At 44.1% G+C, this 24,541-nt stretch overlaps 1 long non-coding RNA gene across 3 annotated transcripts in view; it reads right to left on the bottom strand.

The window, feature by feature from the left end:
* The window catches only part of LOC118209787, a 48,401-nt gene that overhangs the window by 7,366 nt on the left and 16,494 nt on the right, over positions 1–24,541 (bottom strand). The window contains exons 3-5 of one of the 3 annotated variants that reach the window (XR_004761768.1): positions 22,583–22,769; positions 13,953–14,010; positions 12,858–13,008 (exon numbers count right to left, since the gene is read on the bottom strand). This is a non-coding gene — a long non-coding RNA (uncharacterized LOC118209787). Of the gene's footprint in view, positions 1–12,857; positions 13,009–13,952; positions 14,011–22,123; positions 22,249–22,582; positions 22,770–24,541 lie in introns of those variants that run through there. The other 2 variants (XR_004761769.1, XR_004761770.1) reach the window with 2 other exon arrangements.

Here is a 24,541-nt window from a genome sequence, read left to right as displayed (position 1 = left end):
GAGTCAGTCACTTAACCTGTTAGCACACACAATTTCCGTTATGCTAACAGAAAATAACCAGATGTGTGATAATTTAAATATTGCTCTTGATTGCAGCCCTTACTAAGTGCATACTAAGCACAGAAGTAGCTTAGCTAATTGGGGCTTGGACCAAAAAAATCAGATTTTCTTTGCCACTTTCAAAAATAACTGGCATACTAACTGCCCTGGCACCACTAATCTCGTCTAGGGCCGCAGAAAGGCTAGAGCCATGCCTGACAATGGTTCAAAACTAGCGTTAATCGTACCGCAACATTGTAGCGTGGGCTAGTCGAAGCCAGAGAAAACGCTCCGCGATGCATTTACGGTAAGTGATTCTGCTGCTGTAAAACAGGCTTTTGACACACACAGAAAAGGGAGTTCGCTCCTGTAAACACTCGCATAAGTCAGCTTGTGGAGGGGGAATAAAACCATTTCCAGTCACAGTTCTGCAGAGCTGTGTGACTTGTCAGATAATTACTCTCGGTTATGGAGGTATAGTCTTCCTTCCCATTCAGGATGGAATATAAATAGTCAGGCCATGTCTCCCTTTGCTATAAACGCCGGGCTTGCTTATATTATTATTGGCATAATACAGGCAGCCTTTTCAAGAATCGCCATTGTATTTAGAGATCAGGTACTATGGAGTGTGAGGGAGGAAGATGACTGATGGCTTTCTGAGAACTCTGGCCATTGGATTTCAGAGAGCAGCACCCCTCCCTCTCCCTCTCACTCTCACTCTGTGTGGGCAAAGGGGTGTGTCAGAAGCAGGAAACAGAGTCCATCCATTTCAGTCCAACCAGAGCTTTTCTCCCACTGCCTCTTCGGCGTCATCTCTGTGTGGTTCCACTTGGGCGGTGGGGAGGTGGGGGGAAGGGTGGGTGGTGGTGGTGGTGGTGTTGAAAGAACTTTTTCTTCACCCCTCTATATTAAAAATATATATATTTTCATGATTTTTCGCTGTCATTTTCTGATGTGGTTTGGGATTTTGCAAAACTTCTTAGCAGGGAAAAAATAAAAGAAAAAAAAACTTGAGCAGACTTGAGAATTAATAATGGCCCGGCAGGGACAAAGGCCACATTACAAAAAAAAAAAGGAGGGAAAAAAAACCTGAAGGATTTTAAGAATAATTACTTCTCCTAATGGAAGACCCAGCATACAGGTCTTCTGTGATGCAGTACTGGAATTAAATGCTCTTATGATAAAGTGGTGTGGAACACTCTTAGGAGCAGGAGAACAAAGATGACTTTATGCTGCTTCTCATTTCATAAAGCCATAGCATGAACCGCAGATTAGCCAGCCAGCGCGTTTTAGCACAGCTGTTTAATTATGTAATAATACGAATATGGATCTCATCACGGACGGAGTACTACATTTTCAGAAACATCATCGCGTTGCAGACACGGCTGCCAGTTGAGTTAGTTCAGTCCTGCGTAAAGAAACCTTTACTGTCACGGCATTTACTAGATTTACACAGACGTTGACAAAGATGTGGAAGAACCTGACAACAGAAAGCAACACAATATGTACAGTGCTCTCCAAAAGTATGAGAGCAGTAGAGTAAAATTAATAATTTTTGCTACATACTTGAGGCATTTGGATTTGAGATCAACAGACGAATACGAGACAAAAGTACAAGCAGCTTTCGTTTCGTGGTATTTGCATGAATAAACGTTTCGCCATTTTACAGAAATGGCTGTTTTGCAAAGATGAGACAGACAGCAAACAGCCCCTTCTCTACAGTTTGAACACTATCTCCATCAAATTGCTAACAATCTACCTTGGTATGAAACATTATGTACTCAGTCTTTCTTGTTTTGTTTTTTGTTTTTTTTTTTACATATGAAAAATGCTTATGCCCAGCAAATCACAATCCTGTAGATGATGGGACAGCAGATTCTGCAGGCAGGGCTAATCGACACTTGAAACTTGATTCATTAGAGCAGAGGCAGGCAACCCTGGTCCTGGAGCGCCAGAGCCAGTCCTGGTTTTCACTCCATCCAAACCTATCGCCACACAACTGGATTCATTTTAATTAATTGGGCTTAATGAATACAGATGACCCTGTGCTGGAGGTGCTCATTTTCATCATTTAGGGTATTCAGGCTCAGAGTTTTAATCATCCACCAAATCCCTGAGAGAGATAATGGCCCAGTGGTTGGAGGGAAGGGGGGGGGGGGGGGGGGGGGGGGGGGGGGGGGGGGGGAGAAGGGGCTTTGGTGTGCGCGTGGGGATGGCAATTGCAGTCCTAGAGATTGACTACCATTACGCAGCACGTGGATTTTTTATTTTTCCCCTTTTGTTTGACACCCCCCCCTCCCCCCCTCCCCCAGACAGATGGCGTCCCAGGTGACTGCTATTGTCCCCTATACCTGGAACCGGCCCTGTCTGGGGGTGGGGGGTGAAGGGAGAGGGGGAGGGGAGGTTCCACTCCTACACCCTCCCTGCTAAATGACCTTCTGCTTGCAGTCTCACTGAAAGCTGAGGAAAAACAGAAATTCACGTGCGAAAATGTACTAAATTTTGTCTGTAGAACCTCAAACCAGGTTAAAAAAAAATCCAGATGTCACGATAGATGTCAGGCAGGGTGAGCTGTTCATGTCAATACCTCAAAAAAAGCTTTGTAAGGCATTTTGTTTCAGGCATTTGAATTGTTTGAGACTGATGCACGGTTTACTGCTAAGTCTCTCCTTCCACTGTTTCCTGTTTTCTGAATTCCATGGGCTTTGACCAGCATTACAGATGGATCGACGAAGGCACGACAACCATCTACACACACCCATGACCCAACACCACCTCATGCTGTACACCCCATGACCCAACACCACCTCATGCTATACACACCCATGACCCAACACCACCTCATGCTATACACACCCATAACCCAACACCACCGCATGCTATACACACCCACAACCCAACACCACTGCATGCTACACACACCCATAACCCAACACCACCGCATGCTATACACACCCATGACCCAACACCACCTCATGCTATGCACGCCCATAACCCTACACCACCGCATGCTACACACACCCATAACCCAACACCACCGCATGCTATACACACCCATGACCCAACACTACCTCATGCTATACACACCCATAACCCAACACCACCGCATGCTATACACACCCATAATCCAACACCACCGCATGCTATACACACCCATAACCCAACACCACTGCATGCTATAAACACCCATAACCCAACACCACTGCATGCTATACACACCCATAACCCAATGCCACTCCACGCTATAAACACCCATAACCCAACACCACTGCATGCTATACACACCCATAACTCAACACCACTCTATGCTGTATAAACCCATAACCCAGCACCACTCCATGCAGATCTTCTGGGCTCTACAGCACCCTGGTGCTCATCACCGTCTCACTGTCTCTGTGCAGTAGGCCCATAATGCCTTTCTAGGCCATTCAAAGAGTCACTGATTCTTCCCCGGCTCGCTCGTTCCAAGTATCTCAAACAATTTTGCGCCAAACATGAGGCGTGTGTGTATTATCTTCAAATGCACTTTTTTCAGACCATTTTGTCACTTTCCGTGGACAAACAATACCAAGTAGGTGGACAATGCCAAAATTTATTTAACCGCCATCCCCTGAGAGAATTATCGGTTAGAGAACCAAAACCGGGCTTGCGGTGGACATAGTTTAGATAAGCAGAATTCCAGGAAACGTTTCGGCTGGCTCGTACGGATATTGAGAAGTGAGCCAGTCCAAGACCAGCAGAGAGAGGAAAAGCCGCAGTCGGGAGCGCAATAGATGAAGTGAGAACCGAACTTCCTTTCGTTGTAAAGAAAGAAAAAAAAAACATGCCACAGTAGATTTTGTATTTCATCTCCCTGCCAAAATGAAATGCTTCATGGAACCAGACAATTTTGAAAATAGGGTATCAAACCCAAGCCGCCCCCCCCCCCCCCCCCCATACTTGTCAACCTGCTGAGTGCCCTGGTAAGAAGAGCGATCGTTATCTGGGATGTGGAGAGCATCGATGACGGTAAGTACTGCTGAGTATGTACAAGTGCCTTTATAAAAACGTTGGAGCGCCCCGCTGCAATCTGGGTAATGGGCCTTTTAAAGTGCAGACAAGACCTGTGGCGTCATGCCAATCCAGCTCATCTAATACTGAGTGGGCAACTTTCCAGGTGACACGCCTACACATGCACACCTTTTCCGATTTTGCCCCTCTCTTCCTGGCAAAAGAGCACATTAGACCCCTCTTCACCTGTGGTTGGGGGGCGGGGACAGAAAACTTGGAAAAAGCTGAACTATTTAAAGCGGAAGAGGACAAAAAAAAAAGACTCCTGCTGTGGAATTTCGACAGAAGCCAAGGCCAAGTCAGACAGAATTTATGCTTCACGTGACAGTTGCAAATCTCCCCAAACAAAAATACTGCACGTTTATACATGCGAGACCCCAGAAGGTTTCTCCACCCTCCTGCAGAGGAAGGGCCATTGCTTTGATCTTTGCACAGCAACACGGAAGTCAGGCATCAGACAAAGAGCGAGGCTGATCCCAGCATGCAAACCGTCTGGGGAGAAAATCCGGTGGTTTATTTGTCATTGAAGGAGCGGTCCCACGAATAGCTCTGAAAGCCACAGGACTTTTTATTCGCCGTCTGATAAAGGAAATAATTCAGCGTCCGTGCCTGCAGACTACCATAACAATGAGCTCAACGCTGTAGGCATATGGAGTGCATGTGGACGCAAGAGTGGAGAAAAAAAATAATAAAATAAAACAAAGAGGTGGAAAATTTCCATGTGAGTTCAACTTCAGGAATAATAAATATGATATGAATTCTGAAAAATCAAATCTGTGATTGCAATAACAGTTTTTTTTAAATCACTATTTTTATTCACTCGTGGACACAAAAAAATTAGCCCGTTGACTTGCCAAACACTATATCTATGGGGGGGGGGAGGAAAACCTAATCTCTAAAGAAGCATTTTTTGGCAGTGGATTTACCAAATTCCAGTAATAATTGCAGTCAGCAGTAATATCAAAATCTATGTTATGAAACTAATTAAAGCTGATTATGAATAATGGAAGGGTCCCAATTGTTCCATTACATATTCCATTTTAATTTACTGATCTGGGAAGGCTGATAATTTTTGCTTTGTTTTTCTTGGATTTATTTAGCTTTACCAACCATTTAATGTTTTACTTATTAAGTAGGAGTCATACAAATTGTTTTTGTATGACTTTTTTGCACCATTTTTAGATAAGATTTTGCCACAGAATCACTTGTTCTGGTTTTTTGGATTTTTTCCCCGCACTGCATAATTGCTGGAATCAAATTATAATGGACAAGGCATATTGTTTTAAGACCTTCATATTAAATTAAATTTTATTTGTATAGCGTTTTTTTTTTTTTTTACAGAGAACTGTCACAAAGACACTGTACAGAGTAGCAAGGCAAGAGGCAGAGCAAACATCAGTGTTTATATAAGTGTTGTGTTTATTAATAAAATGAAAATACATTAACATTTTTTAAATAAAGATGGAAAATGACTAATGTGGGGATGCATTCAATTATACAGCATAAGCATTGCTATGAATACATTTTTCATGAAATCATGTGGGTGATATGACCATGTGGGGGCGCGGTGGGGGTGTGGGGGGGGGGGGGGGGGGGGGGGGGGCTGGATTCTACCCCAGCCTGCATTTGGCCAGAGGCAGGAACACACCCTGGACAGGTTGCCAATCCATTGCTGGGCCCACATGGCACTCACTGACATATTCATACCTACAGGCAATTTAGAGTGTCCAATTAGCTTTGGACTGTGGACTGAGGAAAGCAGAGAAACCCACGTGGACACAGGGAGGACATGCAAACTCCACACACAAAGGCCTGCCCCTCAGCCAGGATTCAAACTCGGTACCTTCCAGCTGTGAGGGGCACAGCGTTATTCACTGCACTGCCATGCCACCCGACAACAAACATTTAAAAGCGTTTTATTCACGTAAATTATTAATAGTTATTGAATGTTAAGGGTTAGAATTTAACATAATCTCTAATATTCTGACCGAGGCAATGCCTGCGGTTCGACATCTATTCCCTCCTTCTTCCCGCTCAAGCGCTACTTTATGTAAAGTGTCATGACAGGACACTGATGTAGGTTCCTCTGGCTCAGCGCATCTGCCAGATGATTGCAGCGTAATGTGCGGCTTCTCGTATCGCATCGCATCGTATCAGGGGGGATGGTCTATGCGGTTGTGGAAACTATGAGGCCCGTCGGGGAAGGGGAGCCACTATCGGGAGGCGAAAATAAACAGCGTGGCTCGCTGGAGAATAGCCAACGTTACGGGCCGAGGCGGCCCGGCCAAATAAAGCGCCATTGGCCCGCGCGCATCTGTGGTGGGCGAGGCTGAGGGTCACTGCCGGCAGGATAGAGGGGAAAGGGAAATTACTGTTTGTCTGTCTGAGCGCAGGGCCAAACCTCAGACCATCCATCAAAGCCAGGGCCCGTTCGCATTCACAGCCCCTGCTGACTGCGCCTGTATTTAGAAACGGCTATAAATACGTGTATTATTTGTATCATTCAGCACATATTGTCCTTTGTTGCGTTCCTGAGAGCGCCGCTCTCTCTCTCTCTTACACTCCCTCCCTCTTTCTCTCTCTCGATCCAGATTTCAGATTAATGAGAAGCATGGCCATCAATTTTGTTTTCTCTTAATTAACTCTTTGAAGAGTAGGGTTTTGACATTTTTACTTTCTTCTTTTACAAAATTCTAAGTCAGTGTTCTAGAGCTCCATTGTTTTCAGTTACCAGTAGCGATTGTTACACCAGCAGTAGAATGTTCAGTTAGGAACACTGAAACCATATATTTGTATATTTTAAGCCTTAAAGGGTTAAATATATATTCACAACTTATTTCACCTGCAAGTGGTGTCAACTATAAGACTAAAAGAATTACAGTTAGAAGGCCTTTTCCATAAACTCTGCCGTGCTTTTTTCTTATTTTCTGTTTCGTCATATCAATAGCAGATTGTCAATTCTGATTTTCCATGGTGGAGAGTTCAAGGTACTTTTCTGCAGCAAATAATGTTGTTTGGTCTGATGGTGCTTGCAACATCTGACAATACAAAACAATGCCGATCTGTTTGAAACGGTTGTTTACAAGTTTATATTAAGAAACTATTCAAAACTCGTACTACACCAGGAAATCAGTGCATCATCTCTGGTGCGTTCAAAAAAGCCAAAATGTGAAACAGGGAAGAACGCTTGCACGCTACACTGGAGGCAACATGGTCCCTTCTGAAAATAAAACGCTGAAATTCAGGGGGAAAAAAAAGTCCTTTAACCGACTTCCAAACATGAGATGTGAGGGCAGAACATTAGTCCTCTACAAGTCCTCAGCACTCAAGACCATTTTAACCAACTTGGGGTGGCAATGCTCGTACATTTTTTCATCGTTACCTTTTTCATAGCAACTTTTAATTCTCCGCTTGATGTCAATAATAATAATAAGCCTTTTCCCTACAGCACTGCTTTCGGGTGCAACTACACTTCACGTGCAGCCGATGCAGACAGATTGCAGTTGCCCAGGTAACCAGGAGTCACCTGTGCAGGTGCATAAAGTAGCCACCACCCCCCCACCCCCTGGGTGAAACTGCGGCCAAAAAATGCATCAAATCTGAGCAACTGCCAGCGATAGGATTCCATAAATCGCACGGCTTTGATTCCTGCAAACTTCTTTAATGCCACTTCAACAGCTCAGCGTGTAATACACCTTAAATTTCTTTTTTACAAAGTACCGCTTTTCACATTACTATCACAGTCCGTAAGATAAGCAGCATAAATTATAAGGTTCTATGGAGACCGCTTGAACAGACATATTGTTCTTGCCCCGGTCGGTGCTGCGTCGACTTGTACTCGCGTGAACCCGTTCTACTGGCACGTTCAGTACGTGTGATGTGAACGGTGCGTGAAGCGTTTTCGGAATACTGTCTTAGAAATCGCCAGAAGTCAGCCATATATAGCCTGTGTTATATAAATTATGGTTTGCTTTTTTTTTTCTTCTCACGACAGTCGTATTCCAATTATTTTATGGAGCTGGATGCAGCTACAAGAAGGTTCCACAGCCCCATGCGTGACGCTGCTTAGAAGATGCATTTCGTCACCTCCGCAACACTTTCGCTAATGCCGCTTGGATTTATACTCCATGTCTGTGTGGGGTTTTATATGCTTGATGAACCAACCGTCCCTCGTTTTCTGTGAATTAACCTTGCTGTCTAACATCAGCTCGGGCTCGAAGGTGCATGCACCGAGTCGGCCGCCTTCCAGAATCTGAGCTGAGCTGTAGCGCTGGACTGGGCCCAGCAAAAAGTGGTATACTTCAAGTGGAAAATATTTCAGCCTACGGTCCCCATCTGCTTTCACTTTGGAGCTCGATCCTCCATCTAAATAAAGATTCCCTCTCTGTACTTTTATTAGTGATTTTTCCTCCTATGTATTCTCTCTCTGAAGCTAGATCGCGTCGAGCAATCGCAAATGGGCAAATGTGAATGTAACCCCACCCCCCATCAAGTGCAAAGCACCCTGGGAAGGTCTTCCATCGCTGAATGCATTTCAGGTGTTTTCTGTTTAAAATGACATTTTCCATATCTGCAGCTTTTCTGCGTTTGTAAAGGAATTGAATTATGAGAGTCACTTCCTCCCACTGTCTTTCATTTCCTGTTTGCTTACAGATTCTTCCTCCTCTCATGCTATTCAGTAAATTAATGGGAGAAGCATGTTGTGACATAGTGCTGTGACATCAAGGGTCTTACGTGAGAGGAAAATGCCCCGTAGGCCTTCTCCTTTTATTGGCTGTTGCTAAAGACCTTCTTCTCCCTTCCCTGTAGCTTTTGGTGTAAACCTTTAAGGTGTAAGATGACAATTATGTTATTAGAACCTTCTTAACTGAACATTCTACTGCCAATGTAACAATCACTGCGGGTAACTGAAAGCAGTGGTGTTCTAGAACACCGACTTAGATTTTAAAGAAACAACCTGCTCTTAAAAACAGCTTGATGAGTGGAGTTACATTAGAACATGATCAGCGTGCATAAATGCTTTAATTAAATTACAGCATTACCCCCCTTTAAGCATTAACATTGATGTCATGGATGCTATTTTTATTTGTGACCTTCAGGCATTCAGCCAGTGTATCTAAACCATACACAAAGTATTGTTTGGCCCAAAATATTCCTGCAGTGCTGTTGTGGCTTCTCTCGTCATTCCAGAGCTGCATCGCCATACATTTTCTTTCATTTCTTTATTCTTTCACCCATTTAAAAAACATTAAATGGCGCTACAGGGGCTGTTCATAATGCACTGGTGTGCCCCATGGACCCAGTTTGCATCCTGCCCGTGACATGGCCAATTGTGGCCTGGTATCCCAACAGGACAAGACATCTTCAGCCATAGCCACACACCCAAGGATTCAGGTGACGCGGTATCACCAGACATCAGTAAAGGTTTCCCGTTTGCTCACTAGCGACCCCTTCTGGTCAGTCAGGCACCTGCTCCAACTGTGTCAGTGGAGAAGTCCTTTATAGCTGGATCTGTCACACTGACGGAGATCAGACTGAATAGGATGCAACAGCAAGGCTATGCACATTGCAATGCTACATTGGTGTGAAACATCCTGAACCAATCAAGGGCATGGCAGCAATGGGATGGGTCTTTGATTACACATATTCAGGGAGAAAAGGGAGAGATTAAAAACAAGTACACCGAGTACCAGTCGCTACCTTGACTTTATCGAGTAGTTAAGGGGAAAGAAAATAAAGCATTAAATGCAGCAAGAGATCATTACCAAGCTAAATATTTTCTTCTTTGTTTTTTCTTGAACACCCGCACAGTACGTAATCTTGCAAAGCTACAGCACTTCCTCGCCCAAACCCTCACGCTCACCTAATGTTTTATTTTAATTAAGAAACGGAGCCAGCTTTTAATCCGTCAGAAGAGGCTTGAAAGAAAGCAGGCCAGTCTAACTAAAAACAGGCCGGGCTCCGCTGCAATTAGCATCAACAACTCATGAATTTCTCGGCCGAAAGAGCCCAGCTCTGCCTCAGACACTAAACCGTGTTCACAGGTGGCCTGGGAGTGTGCGTGGTGAGCTCTCTGTGTGCTGCTTGGAGTCCATGGACCTGGTGCCATTGGGATGATGTCCATCTGGCAGTGGAATAAAAGATGGCTGGCATTGCTCTTTACATTACCCAGACACAATGGATTACAGGCTATTCCTGGATCAATGACTGTGAGAAAGGAGGTCTGAGCCAATACAGAAATCCTCCACGTCCGTAAAAAAAAAAAGCCCAACATACACCCTCACTTGACGGTTGATTGGAAAAAGGATCCATCTTGCATGGGAGTGTAGTCCTTGAGCAGGCGGAGCTTCCATCCCTGTCACTCGGATAAAGACGTGAATCCAATTCACTGTTACCACGGTGAGGCCCAATCGCAGAGCACCGTCGACAAGAGCGAGCGACGCGTCTATGGGCCCCCCTCTGTGGTTTCCAAGGTGACGTGCTCGCTCGTTGTCCCCAAAGCTGTTGTCCTGGGTCTGCATGAGTTTTCATTTCCCCAGAGGAAGGATGGAATCACGATGCACCTCAACAAGAAATTCCAGGGGTCCAAAAAATCCCCCCCCCCCACCTCATTCCCATGAGAGGACAGGGGGATGAGAAGCATGGGGTAAGGGAACGGGATTAAGTTCACTACGGCCAAAAATGGCAAACATAAATAACAATGAGCTGTTGACCTTTTCACTCACACTCACACTTAACATTTTGCTTCCCAGATCAGCAATATGTGTTTGACAGCACTGAGAGAAGACTCCCAATTGACTTTCTGCATCATTGCAGTACATTACATTCGTTTGGCAGACGCTTTTATCCACAGCGACGTACAAAAAGTGCATACCAAAGGTCATTGGAACAACTACAAACCACAGGCCCGATAAGGTACAATGCTCATTTTGTACAGTGATTCATAGCCATGAACACAGTAAGCCCAGTTCACACAGTGAACATTACTCTGACCTACCTAGGCTAAGTCAAACTAGGAGGCTTGACAAACTACAACATCAAGGCAATGATGCCAGGCGCAATAAGTGCTGGATGGAGGCACATAATGTATCAGAGATGCATTTTGTGACCCATTTTGACTCCTCGCAGAAGATAGTCACTCTGCCTGAGCTCAAGATCTTTTTCTTTTCCAAAGAAAGTAATAATAGCAAGAGAAAGATTAAACATTATATTACAAAAGCATCTTTGCAGCTGGTATCTCATAAAGATTAGGTTTCTCATTTCTTTTTTCCCTTTAATATCTAGTTCAAGGAATGAGAGGTATGGTGATTAGTTACCGTGGTGATGAGAGAAACCTGGAGCAGTCATTAGTTGACCGTTACCATAGTTCTTGCAGAGGTCGTTCCCATCTAAAATGTTTTATGCATTATGTATTTTTTTAAGTGTCCAAATCCCATATCTTCTGAGGAGAGAATATATAAATAAAATAGAGTCATAGTATGTAACAGGGTTTAAACTGGGGGTTTAAGGTTGTGCCTTCATTCATCCACGTTTTTTGTCTGGAAAGTTCTGCTTCCCCCCACTGCCCCCTATCCTCTCATTATATTATACGATGGATGCACAATAAAACACACAATGGCAAAAGAAAGGAAAAAAAAAGGTTTTTATGAAAAGGTTGCATGGCTCGATTGTAAATCACAGGGAAAACTCCCAAGCAGCTTGACCCTTCTGGGTCTGCAAACACCCCGTCATAATTACATAAACACCTGCGGCCAAACGGCTGGAACACACTCGACAGGGCATCAGAGAAATTACGCCAGACTCTCCCCTTTGTTTATTGCTACTTTTGTTCTGCCACAGTGGATTAGCCATTAGCCATTCCCCCGTTCAAAACGTACAGCGACAAACTGAACTGGTTTTATCACTCTGAACAAAGTCACTGTAGTTTTTACTCCAGAAGTGTGAAGACCCACACTTTCAGTGCATTAAAGACCTTTAAAATTAAACCTGACTTGCAGGCCATTAGGGGGATGCTGCCCAAAAATGCTCGATATCTCTGTCGCTCAGGATCAGCCAAGATTAAATAAACATCGCTCATAGCAACGAGAACTTTAGCCTCAGCGGCTGCACTGAAAGCAAGCAAAAAGCACTCAGTTAAGAGTTAAAAATAGTCATATGGAGGAAGGAAATGTACATTTGTTCCTTAAGGAATGAAATCACCGCTGATTTCTTGCATTTCCGAATCAGAGACGTCTTTGATGACTTACGCAACAGATTTTAAGGAGCTTAGCGCCATGTGCGCGCATTATGAAAGCTGACCCCCAGCTAATGCTCACGGACTTGAACATGTGCTTTCACAATTAGCTTGTGCACTAAGCTGACTGCCAAAGTATATTTTTTAAAACATATACATAAATACATAAAGATATGCAAAGATTGACCCCATAGGCTTTCATCCCCTCCCCCCACCCCACCCCCCCCGCTTTCCTTTAGCTGAGCCTGTGAAAATCCTGCTTTTGAAGACGTACTTCAAACCGCCAAAGACTGTGAAAGGAAAGTTTTGAACACGGCCCAATAACAGGAGTAACGAGACTCGCAGAGACGGCATTAATTTTAATGAGTTCAGCGGTCCAGAAAGCAAAGCTTTAACACGTTAAATAACTTCAACCAAGGTTCCTTTAACTCTCTAAAACATTTCCCTGAAAGAGAAACTACACCATGGGTCTTCGATCAGCAGCAGTGAACAGAGAACAGATTTATCACGGCGCATCCATATTGAGATAAAATTTGTCACTTGCTGCAGGGCACTAATAATGTATTTTTATTTTTGACAGTTCATTTTCCTCTTTTTTGTAAAACATTTAAAAAATTAAGCTGCTAGGCACATCGCCGATCAATCTCCTACATCTTCTGGAGTCAAACATGACAATGAGGTGGAACCTTTTAAACCAAGTAACAGGAGGGGGGGGGGGGGGGGGGGGGAAGACACATTTTACTAGACCTTCTGGGCCAGGCACTTTCATTACAGATACTTTTCAGGGTGACGGTTATACAGGAAAGCCTACGGGGGAAGTGAAAAAAATCTCGACCCAAAAAAAAAAAAAAGACATGAAACTCGTCCATGAAGCTCTTGGAGAAAAACTGAGGTGAGCTCAGAGGAGGATAATGGAGAGGAGAGAGGGAAGAAGGAAGGAAGAGAGAGAGAGGAACACACAACCTTTCCCATGCTCCTGAGAGACGGCAGGTGCTTCGTTATAAATGAGCAGTCAGCACCTAAACTTGTGTTTAGCTTGTTAAAATGGCCCTTGATAAATGGGGGGGGTGTTTGAGTCAGAGCGGTTCGCTTTGTCAACGCGTAAAGTGTGTGGCGGGCAGGCGGGGGTGGCTCGAGGAGTTTGGCACAGGAAAACGTAATGTCTTTACCTGGTTTAGGAGGTATAACTGTGTATAACTGCAACACATTTGGAGTGGTGGCGGGGAGAGGGGCGGGGGAGGGGAGGTGCAGAGGGTTCTGTCTGGGACAGCCGAGGTGGAAATGGGAAAAGGAACAACCAAACAAACAAAAATGTGAAATCCATCCCATAATGGTGTAAACATGTGGTGCAAAGCAGGGCTGTGGGTACACAGTCGGGGAGCCTTGATAAGGCTTTGTTTTGTCAGGACCTCTGACTGGGCGGGCTACCTCCCAGCTTGCCTGGTGCCAGTCAGGAAAAACTTAGCCATCCACATATTTAAAAAAAAAACAAAAAACAATAATAATGAAGAAAAAAAGAACAAAAACAGGCACTGGAGAAGGCGAGTTGCAGAAGCTGTTTGTATTTGGGGGTGGGGGTGGGGGGGGGGGTGGCTGAAAGCTGAAGGGAATTTTACAGGCTTTTGCTCACCGTCTTATTGCCTGCAGAAACCCATTGATCTTTCTCTACTGTGTGGTCCATGGGTGCACTGTAGGAGGAGAGGAAAGCAGAGGCAGTAGAGTGGAGGAAAGGTCAGTTTCTGTCTGTGCACAGCTTGAGCTGACAAACATTAGTGTAATAGGAGGGCTGTAGTTTCCTCTGCAATACACAATATTTAAAACGATAGAAAAAGTGAATGTGCGGTAAAAATCAAAGATTAAAATAAAATTTTTGTTTTTATTAAGAGAATCTTTTTCCCAAAAATTAACCCAAGAAAGGGGATGAGGGGATAGCCACTGTGGATACTCTTGAAAGCATGTGAGGCTTCCATATTTGACTGTTCGAAGCATCTGTCCTCAATTAGACTCAGACATGAGAGGAGAATGGTTTCGAAGTGCAAATTATATATATATATATATATATATACACACACACACACACAGTGTATATACACATATATATGTACATACATACACACACACACACTGTATGTATGTATGTATGTATGTATGTATGTATAGATATAGAAACTTACTCATGTTTGTTGTGCTTTTTTCCCCATTAACTTCCAAGTTCCAGTCACGGGGGAGGAGCCTTGTGTGGCTCCTATCAATCAGCAGCAGTTGAAAGCCCTCCCCTCGCCCAGAACGTCAGTTGTGGTGTAGATTAAAAAGAGCATGCTCCAGGACTGCAGGGATAGTCGGTCGCAAACGACAGACATGAACTTCCATCCTTTTCAGACCGACCCTTTCATCCGGCTGTAATATGCACTTCGATTTGGCCTTGATAAGTGAAATGGCCCTGGATGGAGGAACAAAGACCTGGGCTCCTTTTCATGTGGAATAAAATCTTAGGTTTGGGGTCAAACCTTCCTGGGATTGGTTCTTGAGGTTAAGAAATGATTAGCCTATATGAGTCTGTGGCGCTCATCTTTCTGATTTATTATTTTTTATTATTGGATATGTTATAGCCCTGCCTTTTGCCAGTCACTGGCATATACTGTAGAAAATTTAACTGCTCCGTTTCATCATACTTTGGCAAATGTACGATTTTCAAGTTATTATTATGGGGCATGCTCCCGGTTATATAAATACATTTGACAGCAGTGCGTTCAAATAATTTTGTCCATATTATAAATAATAATATACAAGTCTACAGTTTATAAGCTCTGAGTTGAAAACTGGGGCTTATAAACTGAAAAAGATTTCCTCATTGCAAAATGAAAACTGCTTACCAGTTCTTGAAGGAATTGTGTGAGCTTACATTTAAACCAATGACCAATAATGGGCTGAACTAAAATCACCAATAATGCGTGGTAACATTTTCCAATGTGTGGTAAAATAGGAGATGGTTTGGCCCAGTAAATCATAGATTTTATATTCCATCTTATAGAATACTTTTTAAACACAAAAATATTCAAATAGATATTTAAATTACAAATCAGAGACAACCCCATTCTGTCCTACAGCATATGATATTCTATGAGGGCCCATGTCAGTTTGTCTTGGAGTATATTAATAACTGATTATTTGATTGAAACAATGGACCTAATTCGCAAAACCTATTAAATTATTCTTACTTTTGTTCTTGAACATGTTCCTACAAAAAAAAAATACGAGATTCATGACACGTGTGCAGACCTTTGTTTTTGTGTATGAGATGATGAATCCTGGCTGCTTTTATTTTATGCGCTTTAAGTTACAAATCGAACAGAAAGCATCTGGTTGACGGTTCAAGAGGCCATCACAATGTGTGTCACGGATGATATTTTGGTCACAGCACAGAATGTGTTGGCTTGTTTCCAGGCCAGCAGGTAGCCACAAGACCTTTATGGGCCTCTCATCCCTCCGCAGTTTGATTCTGGCATCTTTCATCATACCACTGGAGTATTTAATACGCTATTGTTGGAAGGCAGGGCATGTTGTAAGTGCATTCAGAGAGAGGTGCGGAAGCCAGTTGCAGCACTGTTCTAAATGGACTGCATTTATATAGCGCTTTCATCCAAAGCGCTTTACAACTGATGCCTCTCATTCACCCATTCATACACACATTCACGCACCAACGGTGAAAGGCTGCCATGCAAGGTACCAAATTATATTATAAATTATATTATATCTACATTATATTACATTGATTTAGCAGACGCTTTTATCCAAAGCGACATACAAAAGTGCATATCATCCTCACTGGAACAACTACAAAACACAGGTTCGATAAGGTACAATACAGTTCTAGTGCAAGCAAACCAGGGAGCCAAATTTTGATTTAAGGGCCAGGTTTGAGTTTCCCTGTTTTAGAAGAACATGAAACAAAGCCTCAATGGATTAGCTGGTAGAAGAACACCAAACACAAGCAGAACAGAGACATGGGGATATGCTAGAAAAGCAGACAGACAAAGGACCACAACACACAGGAAACACACACACACACACACTCACTAATCCACAATACACAAAACACAACACACCCCCACACAGTAACCACTCAAACACAACAAATCTGTGCAAAGGCTCATGGGAGTCATACGCAAAATCTTTGAAGTTCTGGAAAATGTGCACACATGCCCAGGGACAATATAGTCATCATTCATGTCCCCAATGTGACAAGTATCAAAATAAATAACAAACTTCTTTGTAAACCTAGTACCAAAGAATTTGCTAATGATTTTCATTGGGTTTTTTGAATTGATTTTTTTTTTTTTAATGGGAAAGGAAAAAAGCAAATATGCAGTCGGCACTGAATGTGAAACCGGACAAACAAACTGCAAGAAATGTAAATATCTCTCACATCAATGTCTCTCCGAAGGCTGCAAGCCACAAAAAGAGACATTCAGGTCAACTTGACCTTCTTTAAAACAGAAGAAGGAAGGCATCTGAAAAGGCTGAACTGACAGAAATGCCACCATCTTAATACCACCAAGGTTAATATGTTTGTTATAGGCCAAATTCCATATTAAATTCAGTTTTATTTCAGTTTCTCACTGCAAAGAGACCAGTAAAAATTCTAATGAAGACCTGGTTTTTAACCGTTCTTCAACACTGGGGCAAACAATAAATATCATTTACCTCACATCTGAAATTAGTAAGTCCTTTCCATCTCCTCAACCTGAAACCTACTGATAAGTACTTTAATTGTAAAAAAAAAAAAAAAAAAGTGGTTAAGTGCAGAAATAGAACAGTTAATTAATCTGAATGCATCCTTCTGCCCGGCCTATTCTCTGCAAACGGGCAGATCATTTAGCAAGAAAGCAGGCTTTGAGCAGGATGTATTAAGGACATGGGCGAATTATGGAACTTTCTAAGTAGGCATAAGCGGATAAGCGATCCTGCGAAAAGTGCAGAGAGAACGCGTCGTCCCAAAGACTTCTCAGAGGATTTTAATAGGCGCGCAGATTACCGCCATGTTGTTGTTTTTTCTTTGGAAGTTATTTGCCTTACAATAGGTGGCCAACACTAATTGCGACAAACATGGTGGGAAAATATGTTGGACAAGGCACTAAACACAGAGGTTGGAATGCCTCGCATCGCCATGGTATTCTTTGCCTTCTGTTCACATGAAAACATTTATATTTTTTCCATTGACTGCCCTCCAAGGCCCCACCTGTACTCACAGCTGTAAATTCCCCTTATTGGTGGTCCCAACAATCCCAGCATGCCATAGAAGAGCATCCAAGCCTCAGGGACATCAGGCTTTGTGTTCCAACAACACCATGACAGAAATATGCAACTAGGACCATACCCAAGCTGTATTAAGTTTGCATTTCTGTATAATCAGCATCAACAAAACCTCAGAAACAATTGTTTTTCATCATTCTATCATTCCCAGTCTATTTCGTAAAACAATCATGTCTGGGTAATGATGAGAAAAAATATAACGTACAGTTGGATCAGAAAGCAATCATCTGAAGATACTGGCAGTTATAATCACATGTTCAAGGGGTTAACCCTTTACTGTACATTAATTAGTCTTAAGTATTTTACCAAGATACCAGGGAAAGTCTTTCAATACCCCTCTCCTTCTCTCCATTCACATCATGTGTGCTGACCAAGCCAATTCTGAGGTGAAGTGAGGAAGGTGAATTAAGGGTAAGGGGGTTGGGGGATTGGGCTGGGGGGGGGGGATGTGAGAAACTGTGGGATTTATACAATGTGGCAATCTCTGCTTTTCGCCAAGACTAGCATGCGGGGAAATAAACAAGCAGCTTACGGACGCAAACCGTGTCTGCAGCTGGCTGGGGGGGTGGGGGGGGGGGGGGGGGCATGCAAACATGCGATTTATGGCCGTGTGAGCCGGGACCCCCAGGACCCCCCGGAGGAACACGCAGCGTTCTCAGAGGGGCCGGTGCAGAAACTCTCAAATTTTGAGCGTGCGAAGCTGAGCTTCACCGATGATGTACGTCGTCGGAGCTGCTCGCCTTCAGGGGTCCTTCAGGAACCGAAAATCCGAAGTCCGGTTTCTGTTCGATGCCTCGGCCCGCAAAAAGGCTCAATCGAGCCGAATCGTTTGATTGATCGTGGAGCTTCACCAGCGTTCCTCGTTGGCCTCGTCGGTTCGAAAGCACTGAAAGTCTGCCTTCCGAGTCCATCCTGCAGTCAATAGTTTCCTGTATGCTTTCCTGAGGCCGTCAAGAGTTTTGGCAGCACTGCCTCTTTGAGATCGCTCGGTCCCCCTGGATTTTAGACGATGCCTTCTGTGTGCGTGTGTTTTTTTTTTTTTTCCGGCATTGGCAGACTCGCACCTCGTAAAAGGACAGGAAGCCCTGGCCTTTCAGAGCCGCTCTCTCTACCCATATGACGCAACGGGCGATGATGTCATCAACACCAGTAAATCAGTGCGATAATGGCTGACTTTTGACAGAGGACTGCTGCACAGTGTAGTCTGCAAGGCCGCCACAGACAGGGACACGCAAGGATGAAATGGGCCCATTCGTAGGAGCTTGGGGAGGGGGGGGGGCGGAACCCCTCATCACATGGGTCCCACTGGAGTGATTTAGGGTACGGTGAGCCAGGGGGGGGCAGAGGAGGATGGGGGGGGAGGCCTTGCAGGTGCTGCTGCTCTGAGGGGGGTAGGGACTGCGGGCCCCTACAACGGCATCTGTTTCCATGCGACTGAAAAGGGGAAACGGAGGTCAGGCACGGGCCAGGAATCAAGGCTCACCTCAGGTCTCTCCCGCGGACGTGTGACAGGGTCGGGAATGGGGGCCCGGAGGAGGGTCTGCAATTTACCCAGCAGCCTCCCGGGTGAGCTAAAAACACGGGCGGGCAGGGAGCTTGACATCACCCGGGGCCCAAGCCTGTTTTTCATGGCAAACAAGCTGGTCACTTTCGCTAAGGATCACCAGTAGCTTCACCATCAGCCTCCAATTCCTCACTTTACTGTGTCCAATCTGGTAGCATTTATGTGCCTTTATAGACTTAAAAGATCTGAATTATAACAGAGACTGAGCTGCATTAAATAACGTTGCTTGCAACAAAGTGATTAAAGAGCTTGATGTTCAACTAAAACCATTCGTCGGCTTGTTTCTCAGGCTTACTTCGTGAGCAGTGGTGTTTTTGTGAAGTGTACCGAGGGACAGCTCTCGCGTCAAAACAGCTAATCGCAAACAGACCGGCTTCATGTACATTTCTCAGCCTGTTAATTGCAGGGTAAAGTGAAAAACAGGTTCTGGATGACTCAAAGAGTCGGGCCTGCAGCCGGGTCTGCATGTAACTCCTCTGCCAGCACCTTTTTATTCTCCTCCTTTAATTGAATCTCCCATATCGGGTTTCTCTCCATCATCGCAGAGACTAGGTGGGTTTATAATCTCTGGCATACGGCTGTTTTCTCAACAAAAAAAAAGTTATTTAGGGAATTAGGACATTAATGAAAGAGGGAAGGCTTGGGGAGCAGGGCGGTTGGGGTGGGGGCGGGGGTTTGGAGGGTCAATAGGGCGACAGCAGAGCACAGATGCACAAGATCAGGAGGGAGCAGGAATTTCGCCCCCGCCCCCCCCCCCCCCGTCCCCCGTCCCCCGCCCCCCGCCCCCACGGACTAATTGGAAGCAGTGTGGTGCCCCAGCATGCCTTTAGGAAAAACAGGGCCCGGCGTACCCTGGTCACCGTTTAGGGGGGACCCCAGGGCACCCTCTCGGATGAGCTTCCATTCGCGTGAGTGCATGTGGCCCTCAAACCCGGAGCCGGAGCTGGAGCTGGAGCCAAGCCTCCCCCGCTGAAGCCCAACCCGGTGGTACGAAATGTTGCCACGGGCCACCACCCTCCCTCAATAAAGCTTGATGCTGTCCTGAATTTTTTATTCCCCCAACGTTCCCTAACATGCTTTAACATAAGAACGAATTGACACGCAGCACAGTTGCTTTTCTACTCCAGCAATAACGGCTACGTAACCTTGCAAAGGGGAAAGTTGCCGTCCGAGTGGGGAGGTCTGCCGCAGAGAACCGGGACTGGCGGAACAGAACGGACCGGAACGGGTCTCCACATCGGCACGCCAGCTCGGAGACGTCAGCGGCGACTCCCGGCGCGTTCCGAAACGGGCGTGGGAAAAAAGCCGGCGTCCCATTCGTCATCTCGCAGCCGGGCGATTTTAGCGTTTCGTCTTTCAGCGCGAAAATCCGCTCGGCCGGCAGGAACCTCACGTTATTTCCCTCCGTGTACGTTGCTTTAAATTTCACTCGTTTTTTTTGTGCGCCCCGTCTGCCCAGGCCCACCCCGCAAAATCGCAAACTGTGAAATTTATTTCTGATCCTGTCATCGACCAAGTCCTAGGAAAAAGTAAGGCCTTTCAGCACATCTAAATACATGATTAAAATATCTTCAGCAAGGGATTAACTCTCGTCACAATGCTCACAGGACATTGGACTATACATCAGTACCATAATAGCACAACAATGATTCATTTTCTTAATCCTTTCACCACGATGTGGACAAACTGCACTCCATAACGTCAAATGGCTCTTTCTGTCAACTGCCGTCTGTCAACTGCAAATCACAGACAGTGATTGTTAAGGGAAAAAGAAACATTTTTGGGTCTGTGTTTTATGGTTTGTGATGCTTTGAATAGTTTAATCCCATGAACTCAGGTCCCAAAGTACTTTCTCTCTTTCTCTCTCTCTTGATCGAGGAACCACTTTTAAAACGAGAGCCCTTACCCAAGCCAAACTACAGCTCTCTCAAGCGCAATCGAAGACAGCGCAGAGAGTACACGACTCCGGCCCTAATGGAGATCATTCACCTGCAATAAAACATGGAGGAATGTAGAAGGAAAAAAAAAAATGGCAGGGGTAGAAAACCTGCAAGTGAGCTTTCGATCAGATGCTTGGTTTTCTCCCAAGAGCAGCAGTAGACGGTCTCTCACCAATAGTGGAAAATCCAGGTTCAGAACGTAAAAGTCTCTGGCATTTTGTTCTGATCGCCTGGATTTGCCAATTAGCACAATTTGCCACTTAAACTTCAGCCAGGAGGTGGAACTAAATGGTGAAATCAGCTGGCTGGGTACATGGGTGGAGGAAACGGGTTGCAGGACTTTTACTTTTCTGACCCCCTGGACTTTCCACTTCTGGCCTCCCACCACCGTTGCTCCTGACTCTTTTGACAGTCTCGGTCTTGTTAGAGGAGCACAATAAAGGCAGATCCCTTCCAGGATTTTCTGCCATCTTCAGCTCTCAATTTTTAATTGGCTCAATCATATCTTGAGCTGCCATTTGTATCAGCGCAAACTGCAAGCAGCAAGTGCATCCTAAAGATTTTACCTAGCTCGAATACAGGAGAGAGACAGTGCAGTTCATAGAGCTGTCAGAAAACTAAAACTAAGGTAACTGATTGGAGCTAAAACCAATACACAGACCGGCCCTCCATGGCCAGAGTTATGAAACTTTGTTACACGTACACCCCTTGGCACCCCACAGCATCTCTGACACAGGTGTCTTTCCCAGGTGCACCAGGGCAGTGCCCTTTCCTGTCAAAATCCCCCCCCTCCCCCCCCCCCCCCGAGAAAAAAATAACAACACAAATGTCCTAGGACGTCCTTGGTGAATTTCCGCTGCTTGAATTAATTCTGTCTGGGAAGACAAGTCTTCTTGGTATACGTTCCAAGAAGGAGTGTCTTTCACTTTTTTTTTTTTTTTTTTTTTGCAATGTCCATACAATTTTATTTAAAAACTGTCAAGATCAGAAAACTTGAAGGAACATGGGATTTACTATTCATAACTTCATAATGTGCTCTTTGCAGGTGGGCGAGAAAACCTTGTTAAAATGAAGTGAAACGGATGCAGCAGATGCAGTGCTTCACTAGGCTGGAGAAGACACAAAAGGGAAGAGGTTCATTTTGCAGGGAGAAAGCAAGTCTGAATTTATGAGAGCAGACAGGGAGGAAAGGAGCCAGATCCAACTCCAAAACCAAACTATTCCAAGTCAGCAGGTGACCAGTTTTTTCCCCCCTCAGGCTTTTTATTTATTTATTTTTAACTTCTAAAGCTGTACTATTATTGATTTTTAGTTGGTAGAAGAAAGAAGAAAAAAAAAAACTGGCCTGGAGTTTCATCTCTTCCAGATTCTGTGCCTTTTAACAAAAATGTATCCCATTCTGATGAAAAACATAAGAAAATGAATCAAAGATTCGGAGGTTACCGCATTCGTGAAGCGCGCCTGCTGCGTTGTGGGCCAAGCTCAACTGCGGCCTGTGCAGATTCCAGGGCTGGGATGAAGTATGACGATGACGCTGACGGCGATCGCGAAACCCTGCATGCATTCTAGTCACTAGGCTGCTTTATATCTTCCTTGTTTCCGTACCTCGCTTCCTTTCCGAGATTTTCTCCTGAACACGTAACAAGAAACAAGAACAGCGGGAAGTGTTCAAAAGTGTTCAGACATCATTGTTCACTCAGTCATCATTTTCACCATCTCTGCATTTTTCTGAAGACTGGAGTGACATCACAACCCCACAAACGTGTATATGCTCCAATTATATCGTTGATCTAACTTAAAATTAGCGTTTTTGTAACAATTCCACAGTGAATAATTGTTAAAAAAAGGCATTACAAGTTACATTTTGCTTAATGATTGATTTAGTATTATCTTTCAGTTTCTGCAAGCTATTTGTTCGTGTTATTCACATTTCTGTATAGTACAGCTTTTGCCACTGTGACTTACATTTAAAAAACGTATGCTTCATTCTTTCCCTCCTTAGTTATTATCTATGTACCAACTTTTCTGTCAACCTTTAACTTTTTTTTTTTTTTTTAAGCAAAGCATTGTGGGACTTGCAGTCACAAATAACCGCAATCAGTTCTGCAAAGGATGCAAATGAGAAAGGAAATGTGATCCTTTGTTAAAAAAAAGTAATGTCATGTCAGCCAGTTAACCCAGTTAGAAGAAGGTAAAGGGACATGGAAGGAATTTTTAAAGTATTGCAAGACAAACCTCAATTTCCCTGATAGGAAGTAGCGGCCATATAAAAAAAGAAATGCTCATTATTGGACAGGTTTTTGTCCATTGTTAATCCATTGTTAATCTGCTATGCGGATTACTCGTTTTTTTGTTCTTCAAAATTGCATCATCAGGAAGGAGTTTAACCAAAATGTAAGGAAATATCAAGGAAAATAACATACAATTGAAAAACTTGTGAGAGGACTGCATTACATTGGCTTTTCACTCCTATGATTAGCCTGGTTGAAAAACCATCTGGGCTCAATAAATAATACTCACACAAAGAATTAACCACCTCTAGCCGTCCAAACCTCACCACATTTACACATGCTTTCTGCCACAAGACGTGCCATTTTGACTAATATGATCATATCACCGTGAATCCATAAATCTATCCCTTCTATCCCATGATGCCTTGAGGGAAAATGTTCCCCGTTGCTTTTATAATAACCACACAGCCCTGGCTCCTCTCCTGTGAATGGCACATCCTCCATTTTGACCTCAGCCTGCAGGAAGACATCTTTATATTCAGCATCCTGTGTAATCCTCTGGGGGTACTGAATTTCATTTCATTTTCACAAATTTAACAAAGCAAATCAAATGTCACTTAATTGGTGTTTGGGTCACCACCTTGCCTGGGCAAACTGGCAGCTCTCTCTCTCTCTCTCTCTCTCTCAGGTTGAAATCAAATGCTCAGTTTTACTTCAGTTTTGCTATGAACAATGAATGAATGCCTGGATATCATGCTCCTCTATTTATGAGCTTCTGTCTGTCGTCAGCCTTTCGTTAGCTAAGGTTCTGACATCACCTGAGACACCTTTGCTTGTGAAAGATCAGCCAGGTGACCGGTCTCAGTCAACGATGCCCCTTTCAAAGCTGCCCTGACAGTCACCCATTTTTTTAAAAGACAATGAGGTCTCAGCTTGCAGCCATACTAGCCATAATGATAACTAAGGTCTGTCTGTTTTTTTTTTTTACATAACCCATACATATTTTCCTATACTTATCCTTATACAGACATTTCAATTTTTGTTCACTGCTTGTGTACAACATTTGTGTACGAGAAAGCAAGAGGACAATGAGTTTTATTGTCTGTTGGTCACCACTGTTTGCAATTTTGAAAACCAGATAGGTTGACTTGTGTTTAATTTAGAATTCACA

The sequence above is a fragment of the Anguilla anguilla genome, chromosome 12 (genome assembly GCF_013347855.1).
Source record: "Anguilla anguilla isolate fAngAng1 chromosome 12, fAngAng1.pri, whole genome shotgun sequence".
Classification (NCBI taxonomy): Eukaryota; Metazoa; Chordata; class Actinopteri; order Anguilliformes; family Anguillidae; genus Anguilla; species Anguilla anguilla.
This window is presented reverse-complemented; position numbering and strand designations above follow the sequence as displayed.